This window comes from Streptopelia decaocto (genome assembly GCF_964273445.1).
Source record: "Streptopelia decaocto genome assembly, chromosome: 1".
Lineage (NCBI taxonomy): Eukaryota > Metazoa > Chordata > Aves > Columbiformes > Columbidae > Streptopelia > Streptopelia decaocto.
Genome location: NC_138663.1, coordinates 28,987,492 through 29,004,649, shown reverse-complemented (window position 1 = coordinate 29,004,649; position 17,158 = coordinate 28,987,492).

The following is a 17,158-nucleotide window of genomic DNA, read 5'->3' as shown; positions in this document are numbered from 1 at the left end:
ACTCTGCTTTGGCAGGAGGGGTGAACAGCAACTTTAATCAGCAACTTTTGTTGTGTTTGTCTTCTGGGGAAGTTTGAAACCTGTCTGCTGGAAGAGAGCCTCAAATGCATTTTCCACTTTCTAGGTGAATGACCTAACCACAGTGCTATTCTGAGGAATGTAGAGAGCAGCACGAATGACATTATCTCTCCTCCAGTCCTGGTTTCAAAAGTAGATGTGATCAATTAAGCAGCCACTGCTAGAGGAGGACTCAGGCTTCATAGAAGGGTGGGAGAATAAAGTAAGCTGCTACCTGGTGCTTTGTTTTGGCAGTACCTGGGCAGGATCTCACATTGTAATTGGTGTTTGAAGTGTCAGACTCCTGTAGTTTCCATTCCCCTCTGCACAGTACAGGAGGCCTAAGGTTTCAAGGTACATAAAAGTTATGGAATAGATTAGAAATGAAAGTTTTTAATTATGCTGGACATTCCCTAGCCTATTGCTATCAGTGGTAGTGAAGTGACAGCAATATGCATGGGAATGCCAAATATAATTAAAAATGTTTGTTGCAAGTAGGATCTGTTATTTTTCTGACACTTGTAATGTCACAGTCTTTCAATGGATCTCATCCCATTTGAAGGCTGACAACCTACCTGAGCCTCTGGAGGAGAGAATCAGCTGGGATAGAATGAGAACTGTGCCAAATCTTTGCTCTTCGCAATTTTCACTGTACCTTCTCTGAAGTCTGAAAATGTTTCATTCACATGTTTTAAAACTGGCAGTAAGCTGGGACTGTCTGTTTTGCCGTGGCACACAAATAGTGCTGGTTGCCCATGGCATAGGCGAGAAAAAAAACTGAAGCAGTCCTTGCTTTCTGGATGGAAATGCTAAACAAAACCATGCAAATCCACCTCTCTAATTCTCCATTAACAGAGCTGTCAGGTTTTTAATTGATGCAGTGGCATCCCAGGTATGTTCCATGGACACCAGGATGGGATTCATCACACCTGATTTTAGAGATCAGTAATGTAGACAACCATGCCTGAGGTAGTCAGCCTTGATTCCCATGATAGTAGAGAGAAACTGATGCACTTGCATGGCTTAAGTTGTCTGATCTGTTTTATATCCATACTTTAGGATGGGCAGAATCACATGCAGAAGAAATTATTTCCACTCTGTTAACCATAAAATTTTCAAGTCCAACACAATTGCAGATGTCTACATCGTAAACATTTACAGTGGTGAATCAGACAGATCTAACCCCATGTCTATGTAAGTGTGGTATCTTCAATCAAACTGGTGGTGGTTCACCTGAAATCTCTGTGTTCAGGCTGTGTTAATCTACAGTAAAATCACTGTATATGCTTCAAATTATTTTGTATCTCATATAATCACTTGCACTTTGTCAAAACAATCCCACAGAAGAGCTTGGGATGATATATTTCTTCATTTATTTTAAGAAATGTTAAGACTTCATTAAGATGTTGCCAAGCTGGCATTTGATGGGCTTGGAAGGAGTGAAAGTGAAGAAAGAGGGGACCCATGATGGCATAATTTAATTGTTGAGACTTATGAGTGGTCAAGTTGGGATGGATTTAATGCAGCTGCCCTTGCAGCTTGAACACTGTCAGGGAAGAGACCTTATTCCTCTTGGTGACTTGTATGCCCATGTAGGAAGATTAACTGCATCTTTTCAAAGTTTCAACCCTGCAAAGTGTTCCTTGGAGGCTGCTCTAGAACAATGAAACCTTGTGAAGACATTATACCGCCTCCCACAGCAAAAGTTGCATTTATGCTGGTGCTGTAGACACTTCAGTGGCATTAATTGGGTTCCTGTTTAATGTTCTTCAAAATCAGACTAAATTGTAAGTATTTTTCAGTATTTCTGGGTTTATAGGCACATTTCAACCATTAAAATATCACTGCGGGAACTTGATTTGAATTATCAGGCAACTGTTTACACAGTAACCAGATTTTTTTTTTTTTTTTTTTTTTCCTGAGGGTAAAATAAGTTCTTTGGCTGTTACGTGAATTGCATAACTTCTGCACCATCTGACTTGCTAATGAGCTTGTCACCTACATACATTAATGCCAAAGATCTGATGTCAAGGACACGTATCATGTTGGTACAGGCTGTGTAGTCCAGAAGCTGATATGCTCACTCTCTGGGGTAGGCATCTGTCTAGCCAGTGTAAGCAGCATGCCCTGCTGTCATTCCAGAGAGGAAAAACGCTAAGTGACAGCTTAACAAGAACTGAAACAGTGTGTGAGGCGTAACAGAGAACAGTGGAAGAGAGAAAAACATAAAATATGGTTCTCTCAAAAAACTCTCATTATTTCACGAGAACCCAAATTTAAATGAATATATTTCTTCCTGCCTTCTTGCCAAAGAAAACTTAACTAATGTCTCAGAAAACAAGTTTGTTTTACAGAGAAAACAGTGCTATTATTAATTCATTTCCTTCTTAGTAAAAAGTGCCAGACAGAGACTATCACTAAAAAAAAATACATTTACTATTTCCAGAGTATTTCATCATTCTATCCAACTAGCTGAAGAGGTCAGCAGGTTGTAACCTACACGATGTGAGAAAGGGCTAAACTAAAACTCAGAAATTTGATAAAGTAGTGCTGGAGAGAGCTGTCTAGACAAACAGAACAAGGAAGGAGCACTGGATCCCAGCTTTGGCCAGAAAGCATTTGGAGGACACTCTTTAAATGAGACCCAGGTCCAAAGGTGGAAGTGAAGGAACTATGGCTAATCCTTGTGCAGAAGCAAACCAATTAGCTTAATGGTGAAGGGATTATGGGGTGGTTATTAAAAATGAAGTAGGATATATTGGGTTTTTGTTTGCTTTTCAAGGAAATCATGCTGGACCAGTTTCAACTAACCTGGCTTCCATAGTCATTCTAGCTCTTCTCTGACTTCCATTTGTTCTTCACCTAACTTGCATAGTTTCTTTTAGTACTAGGGCTTGTTGATTATTATTATTTTTGTCTCGACATCATGACCTCTATGAAGCCTTCTGCTCAAGGCTGTGATCCAAGATTTACCGTGGCATTATACTTCCCTTTCTCAGGGAAGTTTCTGAAGGTGTGCAAGAGCCTTACTCCTTCCTCCACCACAGGTTCAGGCCAGGAAGCGGAGTCTGGGTCCCTGTCACTGTGGCACTCACTCTTTGGGGTCGTTTTCTGTAGTGCTCCAGCAGTCTGTCTCCAGCCTTTCCTGCAGACCTTCTTCTGTTGGCCAGCAGCATTCTCAGCTGTGTTCAGAGGTTAAGTGACCCTTTTGGTGATCTTTGTCACACCCTTTGAGCAAGATGGTTTATTTGCAACCTAGACACAGCAATGCAAGCATTATTCAAACATTTGCAAAAGCCTGGCTGCAATATCATGATGGTCAGCATATGGAAGAAGGCAGAATTTGTCTACTTTTACTGGAAAAAAATAGCTCTTTTCTGCTGTGGTTTGACTGCCACCAGTATTCAGGCTAGTTAGTAAAATATAAGCTACAATGATGTCAGTCTGCAACTGCAGTGCAGACATAGCTAATGTCACATTAACAATTCATGTATGTGAAAAGCTGAAATGCAATGCTGATTTTATTTGATATTGTTGGTACTCATCAGAAATCCACCTCCTGATGGGGCATACTTATTTTTCAATAAATATCATGTCTTCCAGAGAACTTGCACAGCAGGGAGTCACAACAATCTCTCTCTTGGTAGCTTTTGCTAAATAGGCTGTGGGCACACATCTATCTCTTATTCAGGGTCACATTTTCTTTACTTTGTTTTCAGTTGTGCCTATTACTTATATTTTCTTTTATTGTTCATTTTCTTTGTGTCAGTTATGATTTTTCAGGTCACTTTGTTCAGACACCTTTTACCACATGTGAAGAGAGTCTGCAGATAGGATATACGCAGCTTACAAATACAGAATGGTTATTTAGTGGCTAACAGAAATCTAAGATAGCAATGATTACCTTACTATTCAGCTAAGTGTTAGCTCACCACAGAGCTGTCAGCAGTCATGTGGGGTAGGGCTGGACTTCATTGCTAAGCGGTGTCCTCAGTGGTGCTGAGCTGCTGTTTTCCAGATGCCTGGTTTTTCCTTTAAGATTTTATACTTCCCAAGGTTCATGTTTTTAGTTTTCAACTTTCTTCCTTGAGCTGCCAACAACCTCACTCAACATCCAGGTGCCTGCAATTTTACCTTCCTTGTCCCACCTTCTTCTGCTTGACATATCTTCTCAGTGCTCTTTCTCACAGCTTCATAGATTCCTTAGCAGCTTGGCCAAGGTTATATTGCTGGGCTCTATCAGAGCTGGGTCTCAGACTGCAGAGTGCCAAATCCCTCGGAGGGGCAGGAGTCACATTTTAGCACATCACTCTTGATGTTGGAGTGTCTGACCATTTCTAGGACCAGTGAGCACCGTGAAGAGATTTGGAGTTTTTCCTGGGTAGGTATAGGCTTGTTAGGAGATATCAGTTGGCTTCCAACAGGTGCTTTTCTGAACTTGCAATCCTTTGTAGTTTATTATTCACTACTAACTCTCTTCCTAGGGCCCTTTTGCTTATTCTTTAAAATTATCCCAAATCCAAAGTAATCATAAATATTCCTCTCCCAAACAAAACAGTTACTTGGCTTATGTTCATTTATCACTGATGAAAGAGAGCATATACCTAGCCAAATCTTCACCATCTTTGCAGTTCACGAGTCTGCCATTTCCTTTGCCTCTTATCAGAAGGAAGAAATGTTTGGACTCCCCCAGGTACTTGGTCTACTTCTATATCTTGTTTCTCTCTGTGGTGTGGAAGTGGGCAATGTTGGGATTCAGTAAGATTGCAGTATGTCTTTTAATCAAGCTGAGGTACTTATCCACCTTTAGCTGCCAAACCAAAATTCCAGGGTAGCTCCGCGGAGGCCTTTATAAAGCTTTGTGGGAGCGCTGAGCTAACAGGGTTAGAGCTGACTTCAGTATGTTGCACATGCCTCTAGCTGCAGTTCTGGCCTAATTCAAGAGGAAGAGAGACTCCTTGGAGGCTTCCTCTCTGCTCACTGGTGGTGGAGACAAGACAAAGTTTGTCCTAGAGCTTGTTCAACATCATAATCAGCATGAGTTTTGCTCTTTATCCTGTGGTAGGTTTTGTAGTAGGACTCAGATCGTAAACAATTTTAGGTAAGGTAACAGCTTTTTCAGGTCTGTATGTGAGATTTGGGAAAGGAACTGTCTTATATCAGTGTATTTAAGACATACATCTTGTGTTGTTTCTGTAAAACATCATTCAGCGCATTGGACTAATTAACCTTGTAAGTTTCCTTCCAGAAGAAAGCATCCTATACATTTGCTTGTAGACATTTTGCTTCCAAGAATCTCTAGCTCTGATTCCACTAGAGACAGGTCTTTGAAAGGATTGTATAGATAAAAGAACATGCATTGTCTTGATTTCTGCTTGAAAGACACAATGCAAAACTAAATTGTACTTATACTATATTTAACTGAAATGGCATCTTCCTGATATGTGTAGTTATCTATGCCTGGCTAGATTTAAGAAGTGTTCCATGTATTTATTTTCATGTTTTCCTATTTTCCCAGTAATTAATTTACTCCAGGGAACACATCAATTTTGCAAGCCAAAGTAAGGAAGCACTACCTCCTTTTTCAGCACATGCTATAAAAATGGAAGAATCAAGTTTCGATAATAAACATTTGCTATTGTAAATGGGCCAAAGTGCCAGTGCTGGTAAATGCTTGACAATCACATTAATCATGGTGAGAGAGCAGGCTTATGCAACGCAACATTTTGCTCTGGAAGTGCTTGGGCATGCATTTCCTTCCGAGACAGATCTGTAGTTTGAAGAACGGCTGGTTGCTACTAGTCATCAGTGTACACTGTCCATTTTGAGCAGTGAATTCAGAGCTATTCAGCCTGGATGAATCCTGACAAGCAGAAATGGAGCCATATTCTATTTTCTGAAATGTCTTCTCTCATTACACATTGGTGCTCCTTTGACAGCTTCTCTTCCTGCTGTCATAACTTCTTCTGTCATCCAGCTTCCAGTGGGCTCAAAACAAAACTCTGAATTTTTTCTTAACTAATGACTGCTGATATTCAGGGCTTCCATACTCGTATTATCAGTGTGGAGTTCTCCTAACTCCTTTTTATACCATATGATGGCACAGATGCAGTTTTTGCAGTAGTGAGTTTCTTTGGCTTTCCACAGGGCTTATTGTATTTTGCAATGGTGTGCAGAGTTCATATTTATCAGGTGAATATCATTACCAGTGGAAACCAAAGCATTGCAACAGGAGATATTTGAGGTACTACACCCAGTCTGAGAATGACTCAATCATATCTCTGTTTTCAAGTAAATAACATACGAAAGTTTAGTTAATTTAAAAAGTAAACAGAAGTTGTAGTGTGTGTTTCATACCAGTCTCTTTAGACATTGTAGCATTTTGCTCTAAATTTGATGAAGAGATTGGAAGGTGTATTTGACAAGGACTTTTTTTTTCTCCACATACCATCCTGACAGCTTTATGATATATGAAGTCATAGTGACAAATTTCTGGTGAGATATAAAAATTACTATTAATCTAAGTTATTCTACCATTTCCCAAGTAAGACATGAGACAATTCCAAAAGCATTGGAGTTGTCCTAACAATTTCTGGCTTTGCCATTATAAATAATCAGAGAGTATTCAGTCTGGGGGTTAAACTTTCGTGAAAAGATGCCCTGTACCTAATACCAGAGAATTCTTTAAATTATTTAACAAATATTCCTAAACTTTGGAACCACTCATGTTAATCTGTTTTTTATGAATGCCAGACATTGCCACATATTTCTGTTATTTGTCTCCCGTGTACTGCCACTTCAGATCTAGTCAGTGGCTGACATATGACTCGAGGAAGTACTGCGATTGGGGAACTAATCACCAGAAAATCTATAGAGTATGTTTAAAGAAGTTGCTGTACCCTGAATGAATTAAAGAAGCAAGCAAGTACAGGAAGGAGAAAAGAATATTGTGCACTTAGATGTGGTCTGATTTTTCAAGGATTTGAACATTTGAAGCTCCATTTGGCTTCGCTAGGAACTGGGGTTATTTAAATCAGTGAAAGTCAATCCAGCAGAAACTAGATGGTGACAGTCACTATCCATTTGTGGCTGATTACTTCTCAAACCATGTTACAGAATAAAACAATATTTTAAAATGAGTCATCTTTCATATTCAAGGAAATGGTTCGTGTATTTTTTGGGGAAAAATTGGGAGTTTTCAGTCTTTCTAAAATAAAAACCTATACAAAAACTCCCTCTAAAATGTGATTCATAGACACAAATTTTGGTCATATAAAAATACTAATTACTTCCAACTATTGAATTACACAAAACAATTGAGTATCTCATAATGTTTAGACTATGACAACTGGAAAGCAAAGCTCAAGTTTGGAACTGGTAAGAGATATTTAATGGAAAAAAGACATTGAATCAGCATGCTAGGATTTTTTTGAGACTTGGGATCACAGGGTGTTCTGCACTGGCTGTGGCAGGGGGACATGGAAAAAAGAGATGGTACAGAATCCTTTCTGCATCTCAATGACAAAAGCTTGAAAACAAATGGCTTACTAAGAATAAATAAAATTCTGCTTCAATAAAACAGAGTGAGAAGAGATAGAGAGTGAGTAAATCTTCCATCCTTTCAGATACTGGGCACCTCATGTTTGTGCAGCATCAGAGCCCAGATGGATTTTCCCACAGTGCACAGATCCTGTTTGTGGAGAGGAGCCCTCCCTACGATATAATGTCCTTACAAGAAAACAACTGTATTTGTAAACTCATGAAAACTTCTTGCTGCCCTGTTAGGTAAAGGCAAGGCCACATGGGTGGCTTTATTACACTGAGCTGAGCTCATCGTGCGGCGAATGGTTTGTTCAGCACAAGGCAAGGACTGTATCTGTTCAGGTTAACTGCAGTGTGGATCACTGGCTCACAAATGTGTAACAGTCTCCCAGACAGGTTCAATATATAGGGTTAGTGCTTTTTTAGTCAAGGAAGCAAATTTAACCTTTACCATCCCTTTTCACTATTTTCTTAGACTGAGGATGGAAATTGATAAAAAGGACACAGAGCTTTGAATAAATGCAAGTTTAAAGTATTAGTCTAAGAATTCTATCTTCTAAGCAAATTGAGTTCAATTGTAGCTGAAATATTTAGAGCAGAAAGAAACAGACACCAATTTAGCCAATGCAATTTTGAGTAGAGTTAAATAGTATGATCAACTACACCTGGGAAAAAAAAAGTAGACTGAAGTCATTTAAGAGAGGCTGGAGAAAGAGACAAAGAATCAGAATCCTAACTATTAGGACTGAAAAGCTCATTATATGTAAACAATTAGAAAGGAAAAATTAAGTGTGTGTGCAGGCACCTTTTATATAATATAGCAAAGCAGAAGACCAAAGGTTTATACATGTCTCAGAATACAATGACATACAAACACAGAACAGCTGAAGTTGCTTTGCTGGATAATAGAAAGTGGTGAAGGAGCTGGAAAACAGGAGAGCTGGAGGGCTGCAGACATAGTGGATTCATGGAGATGGCTGGGGAAAGCAGCACCTCTGAGGGAGGTAAGGTGCCTTGGCAGATGGGCAGCCCAAAGCCACACTGCTGTTAGCTGCAGAGGAGGGAAACACAGCCTGCAAAGGTGTTTGGGTCCTTACAAAGGTATCTGTGGCCTTTTGCTGCTGCCCCGTGATGCTCTCAAATCTGCAGGGGTCACAGGTCTGGAATGGATAATTAGCATAGCCTACCACACACCCCTCCTGATGGTAACATCAGGAAGATCTGCACGAAATTTCCCCTTCATTCCTCTCCAAGAGTTTTTCCTAGCATTTAGACCTGAGGTACCTAGATTAAATAACACAATGCCAGTGTAAATACTTGTTATATACTGGCACTGTGGTAACTGAGCTATCCAGTTGGTGATAGGATAGAAATAAGTAGGAGCTACTAGGATGTGATTTAAAAGGGTGACATAAGGCCCCTAACTGGCTATTTTTGATGTGTGCAGAAGTCCAATTTCAGATGATTTACAGGAACTGAGAATGTGAAATTGTCGATGTGACATTTTGAGTTTCTCCTCTCCGTGTCTGTTTTGTGTAATGATTGTTGAGTTATTCTGCCTGTGTATGGTGAGAAGAAAACAGATTTTTTACTCTGGCTCTGAGCTATGCTGCAGGCAGATGGGAGTATTTTCTTGAAATAGAAAATGGCCACAATAAACAAGGAAATATAGATGGGGCTAATCATGATGGCTTCCATCAGACATGTCAGTCCCGCACTTATTGCCTGATTTATCAGAACATTGTGAATGTTTCCTTTTCCCTAAGACATCTGGCTTGCAAAGTTGTCAATGGGTAATAACTGATTTTGAAAGTTTTTTAAATTTTAAAACAGGAGAATTCTCGCCAGTAACATTTTTGAGAAGTAAATTGTTCTCCTGAACAGCACTGGGGCAGTTTATGCATATCATAAATATGTCGAATCGTTGATTGTTTTTCCGTATAGATTCCAGTACTGCAATTATTTCCATTTAGGAGTCTTTTACTCTGATTTGTTATTGGTCATAATGTTTTTTACGCATCCATTGCTACCCCTTCATCCAGGAATCCTTGAGTATTAAAATTAACTAGAGATGGGCCCAAACCACAGATTTGAGACTCATATCTGAGTTGTCTTCTTTCTCTCATTCACTATGAGAGCTTTTTCCATATGGCTTTAGTTCAGCTCCATCCCACTAACCACACAAAATCATCATTTTGAACAATACAGAAGCAAGCAGGAGATATAGTACAGAAGATTTTTGTTACAGGCAGTTGCAGCGATGGCTCTTCTGGTGGGGCATGGGATATGGATGGAGAGTCAGCAACAGTTACATCACTTCTTCATTCCACACTTCCCAGTGGTATCCCATTCACTGATACAGCACAGATAAAAAGTCCTGTAAATAAAGGAAAAGGCTATCAAGACTTGTTTCTTGCCCCCAGTAACAGTCTTTTCTAAATGTTTCAAAAGAATGAGAAAGAAACCTTGAAGAAAATTACAGGACAATCCACACAAAGAAATGTTTCTTCATAAAGTTGATTAGTTTAAGGATGGCTTACATGGAAAAAAAGTACTACCAGTAATTTTATTTGTAGAGTAGAATTTGGACTCTTAAGTTGTAAAGAACTCTTTTAAAAGTATATCAAAAAATGAAAAATATCTTTATTCAATGTCCAGAATAGATCTTATTTTTAAATTTATTTAAAAATTTCCAGTTAATAATGTATATTAATTTCCTTTGTGTAAGACTTTTAAATTTAATTTAGACTTAATAATGGAATTTTTCCCTCAATTTAATTTTACATTTATGCCTCAAGTATTATCTTTTTTGTAACTTCATATTGCATTGTATAATCATATTGTTCATTAATTTCTGATATATACATTTCATTAATAACAAATCCTTATGTATGTCAATGCATTATTATTATTATTAAATATTCCAGACCAAAACATCTTATTTAATAAATCATAAGGATATTCTGACAAAGGCTTTCTTAATACACATTATTGTATTTGCTATTTTTAGTACAAAAATCTACATTTGATTCTTTTCTCAGGGAAAAGTGAGAATGAGAGGAAAGAATCAGTGTAATCCAACCTAGATTGTATACTATGCTTATCAACATTGTGTCTGTAGCATTGGCTGTAGATAAAAGCAGTTGTATTTTGATTTATATCAATGTTTAAAATAAATGGCCACTGACTGATGTAAGTAAAGGCTCAGATAGATAAGTGATTTCTCACAACTGTAAACCTTGTATTGCCAGAAGAACATGGAAGAAATTTTGCTGTTTTTCCAAAACCAGACTTTTCTCATGGTCAATGTATTGTGGCATAACGAGTTGCTGTGCATTAGCATGCAACAAGTATACTTAAATCTCAGTGATGACAGGTAATGACAGCTCCACATACCTCTCACTTGCAGTGTGAAGGATTCTCTTGCTATATTTTTCCACCACTCCATCCTGAAGCTTTTCCAGTGAAAGGAGGTGACCTGAGATTACATTATCCTCCAGGTGACTGAAGATATGCTAAAAATATCAGCATGTCTATTCTGCCTTGCTTGTGGTGATTTAGAAAATGAAAATGAAGGCAGCACAGATAACAGCACCAGTATCTTGGGATGTTTCTTCATTCTTCTTTTTTTTCTTTTTTTTTTTTTTTTTCTTTTTAATATAGTTTTTGATTCTGAGCAAAATATGGGACTGAAATACCAGATAGGAGAGAGGCTATGACCATCTCAGTTAAGATTATTAAACATGGAAACTTCCTTAGAAAATCCATTCCTATATCATTTTCAGACAGGCTTTCACTCTGTGTGTTGGAAAGTTTACACAAATAACCTCAAATATGCCCATTTCTATACAAGTGCTTTGGAACTGCAGAAATTCAGATGAATCCCAGTTCTTGTTTTTTCACAGACCCGGTACTTATGCTGGATGCATAAGGGGTTAAATTACAATTTAGAAGTGCCTCTGTGTTCTTGCAATTACCTGCATTTTTTTTTATACTGTATTTTATTTTTATTGAGTATAGGAAGAGCACTCTTTTTTTTCCTGTCAATTGCTTTTGGAGGAGGACACTTAACAGTGGCATTAATGGTTTGCAGCTTGGAGAAATTGTCTCATCCTGAGGGCATTGGATATTACAACAATTGACACAGAGGTGCTCACATCAGCAACATTGTGCGCTTCTCACTTTCACTGCTAGTGGCATTGATGGCCAGCTTAGAGGGGGTTAGAGAATATCAAGTGAGGAGCCTGGGGACAGAAGTGGCAGCTTTTCTTCTTTTTTTTTTTTTTTTTTACTTGAGATTTATGCATTTTAAGTCACTCCTCATTGGTGTCTGGGAAAGACTTCTAGCAGAAAAATACACAAGAGAAAAGGTAAAATTGTGGAATGCACCAAACAGAAGCTCCTGGTGGTGATAAAATCCATCCAAGAAAATAATGAATTAAATATTGCAACTGCCATTTTTGTTTCTCATTCCAAGATGGCGTTTTAAAAATGAATTTACTATGCTCAAAAATATGTCTTTGCTGAACAAGAGAATTAATGTTTCTCATTTGTTTCTCTTTATTCTTTATAGAAAGCAGGAGGAGCCAGTAATAAATTTATTATTGATTCTCCAGTAAGGAAAGATCACACAGAATTTGCTTACGTCTGTTTTTGTTGCTCTTCCTATATATACCACAACTTCTAAAAAATTGTAACAAATGACAGATGGCAGTGATGGAGTCACCTATAGGCCAGATGGACGAGAGGCCTGAGGCAACGTAAACTAGGACAGCATGGAGTAGTCAATAGTGAAAAAGTGGTTGCCTCAAGATTAAAGCCAGCTTTGTAAAATTTTACTCCTCTAGTCATCTGGGGTGAGTGACTACATTTTTTTTTAATCTTCAAAGCTTCTGCTTTTTGCCACAGCAACTAAAAGCAGGGATGGTGCGACACATGTTCCATCACTGAAGCACATGATGCAGATTTTCTGTTAAGAAAAGTGGGTTCTATTCTTCTCTAAATTTATATTTTGTTCATTATTTCTTTATCAGCAGATCATATACATAATTTAATGTCCTGTGGTGCAAATATAAGAAATATTAAAGTATTAGTGATCAAAGAAGAAAAAGATGAGCACCTACAAGAAATGGCTCCAGTTCCCCTTACCCTTGGTTGATGGTTGTGTGTGTTTGCTACAAACAAGATTATGATTTTGGTCAAACTCCTGAGTTTGGCAATATTGAGCTGGGTTGGAATGTTCGCTATGAGACTATGGTAGCACTGGTGGATGTCCGCAACTGCAGCCTCATCACTGTGTCAGCAGGACAGGAGTACTGCAGCCCTGGACTCAGAGTAGGGCAGAGGACTTGTGGCAAGACGTAGGACTTCTAGAGCTAAAGGAAGGACCGGTCATGGCTTTAGTAAAAGCATAAAGAATTAGGTATGTTGTGATGCAGATATTCACTGCTGGGTTACAAAAATACCTGGAGAATTAAGGACAAATATTTTCAAGTTTTCAATAGATGGAAGAGAGATTATGAGAGTTTTTATTTCTACTGTGGGTGACAGAAGGTGTTACTTGATCAGCAAGCTATTTTCTTCAGAGTGATTTCATTTAAAACCATACAGAAGAAAATATGCTATTGAAATTAACTCTGGTTATTAATTAATATCCAGCACTGGATATTGCTTAGAATTTTTTTTGTATATTGTCTTTTCTAAAGTGAGGTTTAAAATGGGTATACAGTAGTTCAGGATTCTTTTTCTGTTTAATGTAAAAATTCATACATGAGCCAAACATTTATGTGTCTGCCACTTCAGAAGAGAAATGTGTTGTGCATATTGAGTGGTGGATCAGCAACCATTAGTGCCACTAGCAATAAACTGCCATGAGAGGAAGCTCACTTAAACTGTCAGCATGCTGGCGATGGAGAGCCTTTATTTTGTAAGAAAAACTTTTTCAAACTTGCTTTTCAGATCAGCGTTTCTTTAAAAGGTTTTGAAAGCCTTTTTTAGCATTCAAAAGCTTTTACATCTGTGCTATTCAGATGAAATAATTCAGTAGGTGTCATTTCCTTTCTTGAGGTAATTTGCCTTGGAAATTGTGTTGAGTTGCGGTTGCCTTAACCTGCTTGGAGACAGGTCTTTCTAAGGTTAGCTACATAATGACACAGCATTGCTTACCCAGGGGCATGACAAATCTACAAAGCAGGACCCTGGGACATCCTAGGAAGTGCCTGGCTCCCCTGCATATCCCTCCTGTAGCCATGTCGTGGTTTAACCCGAGCTAGCAATCTAACTACCATAGCCACTAGGTCACTCCCTACCCTCTCAAATAGGGGAGAGAATCAAAAGGGGAGGGAGAAATTTGTGGGTTGGGGTAAACACAGTTTAATAAAATACCACTAATGTATTACTACTAGTAATAATTTATATGAAATGGAAATAGAATACAAAATAAGAGACACTCAGTGCAATTCCTCACAAACTCCATCTGCACTGAGCAGCCAGTCTCAGGAAGCAGCACTTGGTCCTGATCCCGGAGAAGAGGAAGCTGGAAGATCCCAACTATCCTTAAACATGAAGTGTGATGCTAATGGAATGGAATATTCTCATTGATGAGTCTGGATGTTGATCAAGTTCAGCCCCATCTATGCCCCCCTTCCCAGTGGCCTCACACCTGTGGGCAAAGCTCAGAGACCTTGGCTCTCAGTCTACAGTAATTAAAAACATTACCTCTGTCCCAGAGTGTTATCTTCTTGTTCTCAAACTAAATCCAAACAATGACCATGCTAGCTACAAAAAAGAAAGGTTTCTAACTGCATGAAGAAAATTAACTCATTTTCAGTCAAACCAGCACAAGCCAGAAAGGAGTAGAGGGAGCTCTGTAGGCAGCATTGAGAGGTAGCAGAACATGGACCAAAGGAAGTAGAAATGTCCTCTGGGGGCTATAGATGGCAATGAAGGTTCTTGGACACACTGATTCTCCACAGATATTGTGTCAGCTGTGTTAATTGATGTAACACAAAGTGTAATGGCTTTGCAGAAGTTCCCAATACGGCATGAGGGTCCAGTTCAACCACTTTCTGAATCAATTTAAAGCAGGGCAATTAAAAAACAGGCAGTATCATTATTATGGTGACACACACTGATTTTATGCTCTCATAACACTTTGAAATCACAGCCCCAATTTACACAGCAGCTCGCACTGTGAATCCTGTCCAGTATGTTTTATGTCATTTCCCTTTTCTTATTTTGTACTGGTTTATATGGGAGTATACTGTGACAAAATATACAGCAACCAGTATAACAAACATCTTGACCACAGAGCAATTTCTGCTGCGGTGGATGTGATCCCAAGGCTCTGAATCATGTTTGCTGAGCAAGGAGTTGTGGTGGCTCAGGACACGATGGTCCTGTGGAGCGGAATAATCTTCTGCTGGAGGTTGTCACAGCAGCTTCACTGGCTGCCGGGAAGCTGGCAGCTTGCCTTAGCTGGTCCAGTTTGCAAACCAGTGTTCCAGCAGAGGCAGTTTAGGCTCTTAGAAGCCCCGTGCATTGGAGTGGCTGACATGGGAACAGGCTGCTTTTTAATGCCTTTGCTATGGGAGTGGAAGCTTTCAGTAGAGGCAAGGAAACAAACAGCAGAGGTTGATCATGTTTTAAACCACCACAGTGAGTTAACACCAGTCATCTGTTAGAGCTCAAGCCCCCCTGCAGACCACAGTAGATGGCATTACAGGAAAAAAAAAGGCTCTTCCGTGGGCAGCAGCATTAAGAAAGCCTGATTTTCTACAGATTTTTTGTGCTGTTCCCATTAAATGCTCCTAGCATTTTCTTAGCTACTTCACATGCTCCAGTGCTTGTCTCTCAGCCCTCCGTATCCCCCCACAATGGTCCTTCTGATCACATATGTTGGCTGCAATTGCTAATTGTTTGAGGTAAAAATGGAAAAAAAAAATATTCATGAGCAGGAAATATATTGTATAGCCTGATTTTTCAACTGATCAGATAGCTTGACACTATTATTAGATTAAAAAAAAAAATCTATTGAAGTGGCTTTTTCGGTAGGAATAGTGTTTTTAAATAAATGAAGTTTAAAGTGTCAGGTAGCTATTGAGTTCTGAGCAATCTGGAGGAAGGAAGCATCGTATGATCATCTTAAAGTCCATCTTGGCAAAACAGCAGAAGCTTCTGATCTATTGTTAAAAATAGTATAGAAAAAAAATAGGTTTACTCTTTTACAGAAAAAAAGTACATTTTTTTTTTTTCCAGAGGGAAGAAAATATTTCTAACTAACTCTACCTAGTTTGCCTCTACTGAAATAAATTTAGGCTGAAACAAAACTAGGCAAGGAGAAGGGGAAGGATGGGGTTTTGTGAAGTACCCCACCTCTGTCTAAACACAGTAACTCTCAGAAAAATGCAAGGCTATACCTTTTATAATACCATGGTATCTCACTTCACGCCTGCAAAAAGAAATAGACTTGAAGCAATTGCTCCCCCCTCTCAGAAGTCTGTTTTACTTTTACTTACCAGCATGCAATTATTTCTGCTTTTCCATACTTGACTCTTTGGAAACCAAAAGCTGCAGGATGAGACAATCTGCATTTTGATCAGGTGAGACTGGCACAGAAACTGGATCCCAGTACATGTACTTCAGACCACTTAGTGAAACAGGCGCTGTAAAAATAGCTTATTTGTTCCTCAATCTCTGTGTTTGTGTTAAGGTCAAGAATAATTTCAGTTTATTTCCATTTATGCAGATGTAGCTGTTGAAACTTCCAAGAGAATTGGGAAAGGAAAATAAGAGGTGAGGGTGAGAGAGAGGCACCGAGGTGAGAGAAAGAGGAACATATGTAAATGGAAACAAGTACAAGACAATAATGGTGGAAGGGAGAGGAGAATTTCTTAAATGAAAGTAGACAAAACTGTGAAAAAGAAAATCTGTGGAGAGAAATCAGAGAAAGGAAAGGCATGAAAAATGAATAAAAAATAAAGCTTTCCATTATAAAGAATATTTCAGATGTAGTATGTGTCATATGCAGCAATTGGCATGATCAGTTACCAATAATTTTTACTTCTATTACTTTAGCTCATATTCATGGATAGAATTGTAATGTCTGAAGTGGTGGGAAGACACAGAACAAAAATCTGTGTGTGCTAGAGAATTTTCAATCTGAAGTTGAAACAAAAGACACTATATGATACAGACCAAAAGAGAACACGAGGAATTGTTTAGACAGCAGTAACTGAAGGTGTTAAACAAGCCTAATTCATGTCAGGTGTTTCTAAATGTCATGGGAGGTTCTAAGTGGGAATTTGAAGGACAACAATGAAGTAGATTTGAAGACAGGTATTGAAAGGTCTTCTCAGGCATGAAGAGCAATAAAGAAAACAGACCCTGGGTGTAAAAGAGGCAGTTGTGACTGTGTGGCTAGTGGGTCATGAGGAAACCAGCAAATGCATTTTGATGGTCAAGAGAGCAAGGTGGAGAATGACCTTCAAAATGGAGAAGACTAAATTGTGTTTGAGTTTGATGAGAAGAACATGCTAGTGAAGAAATAGAGAGGTGAAAG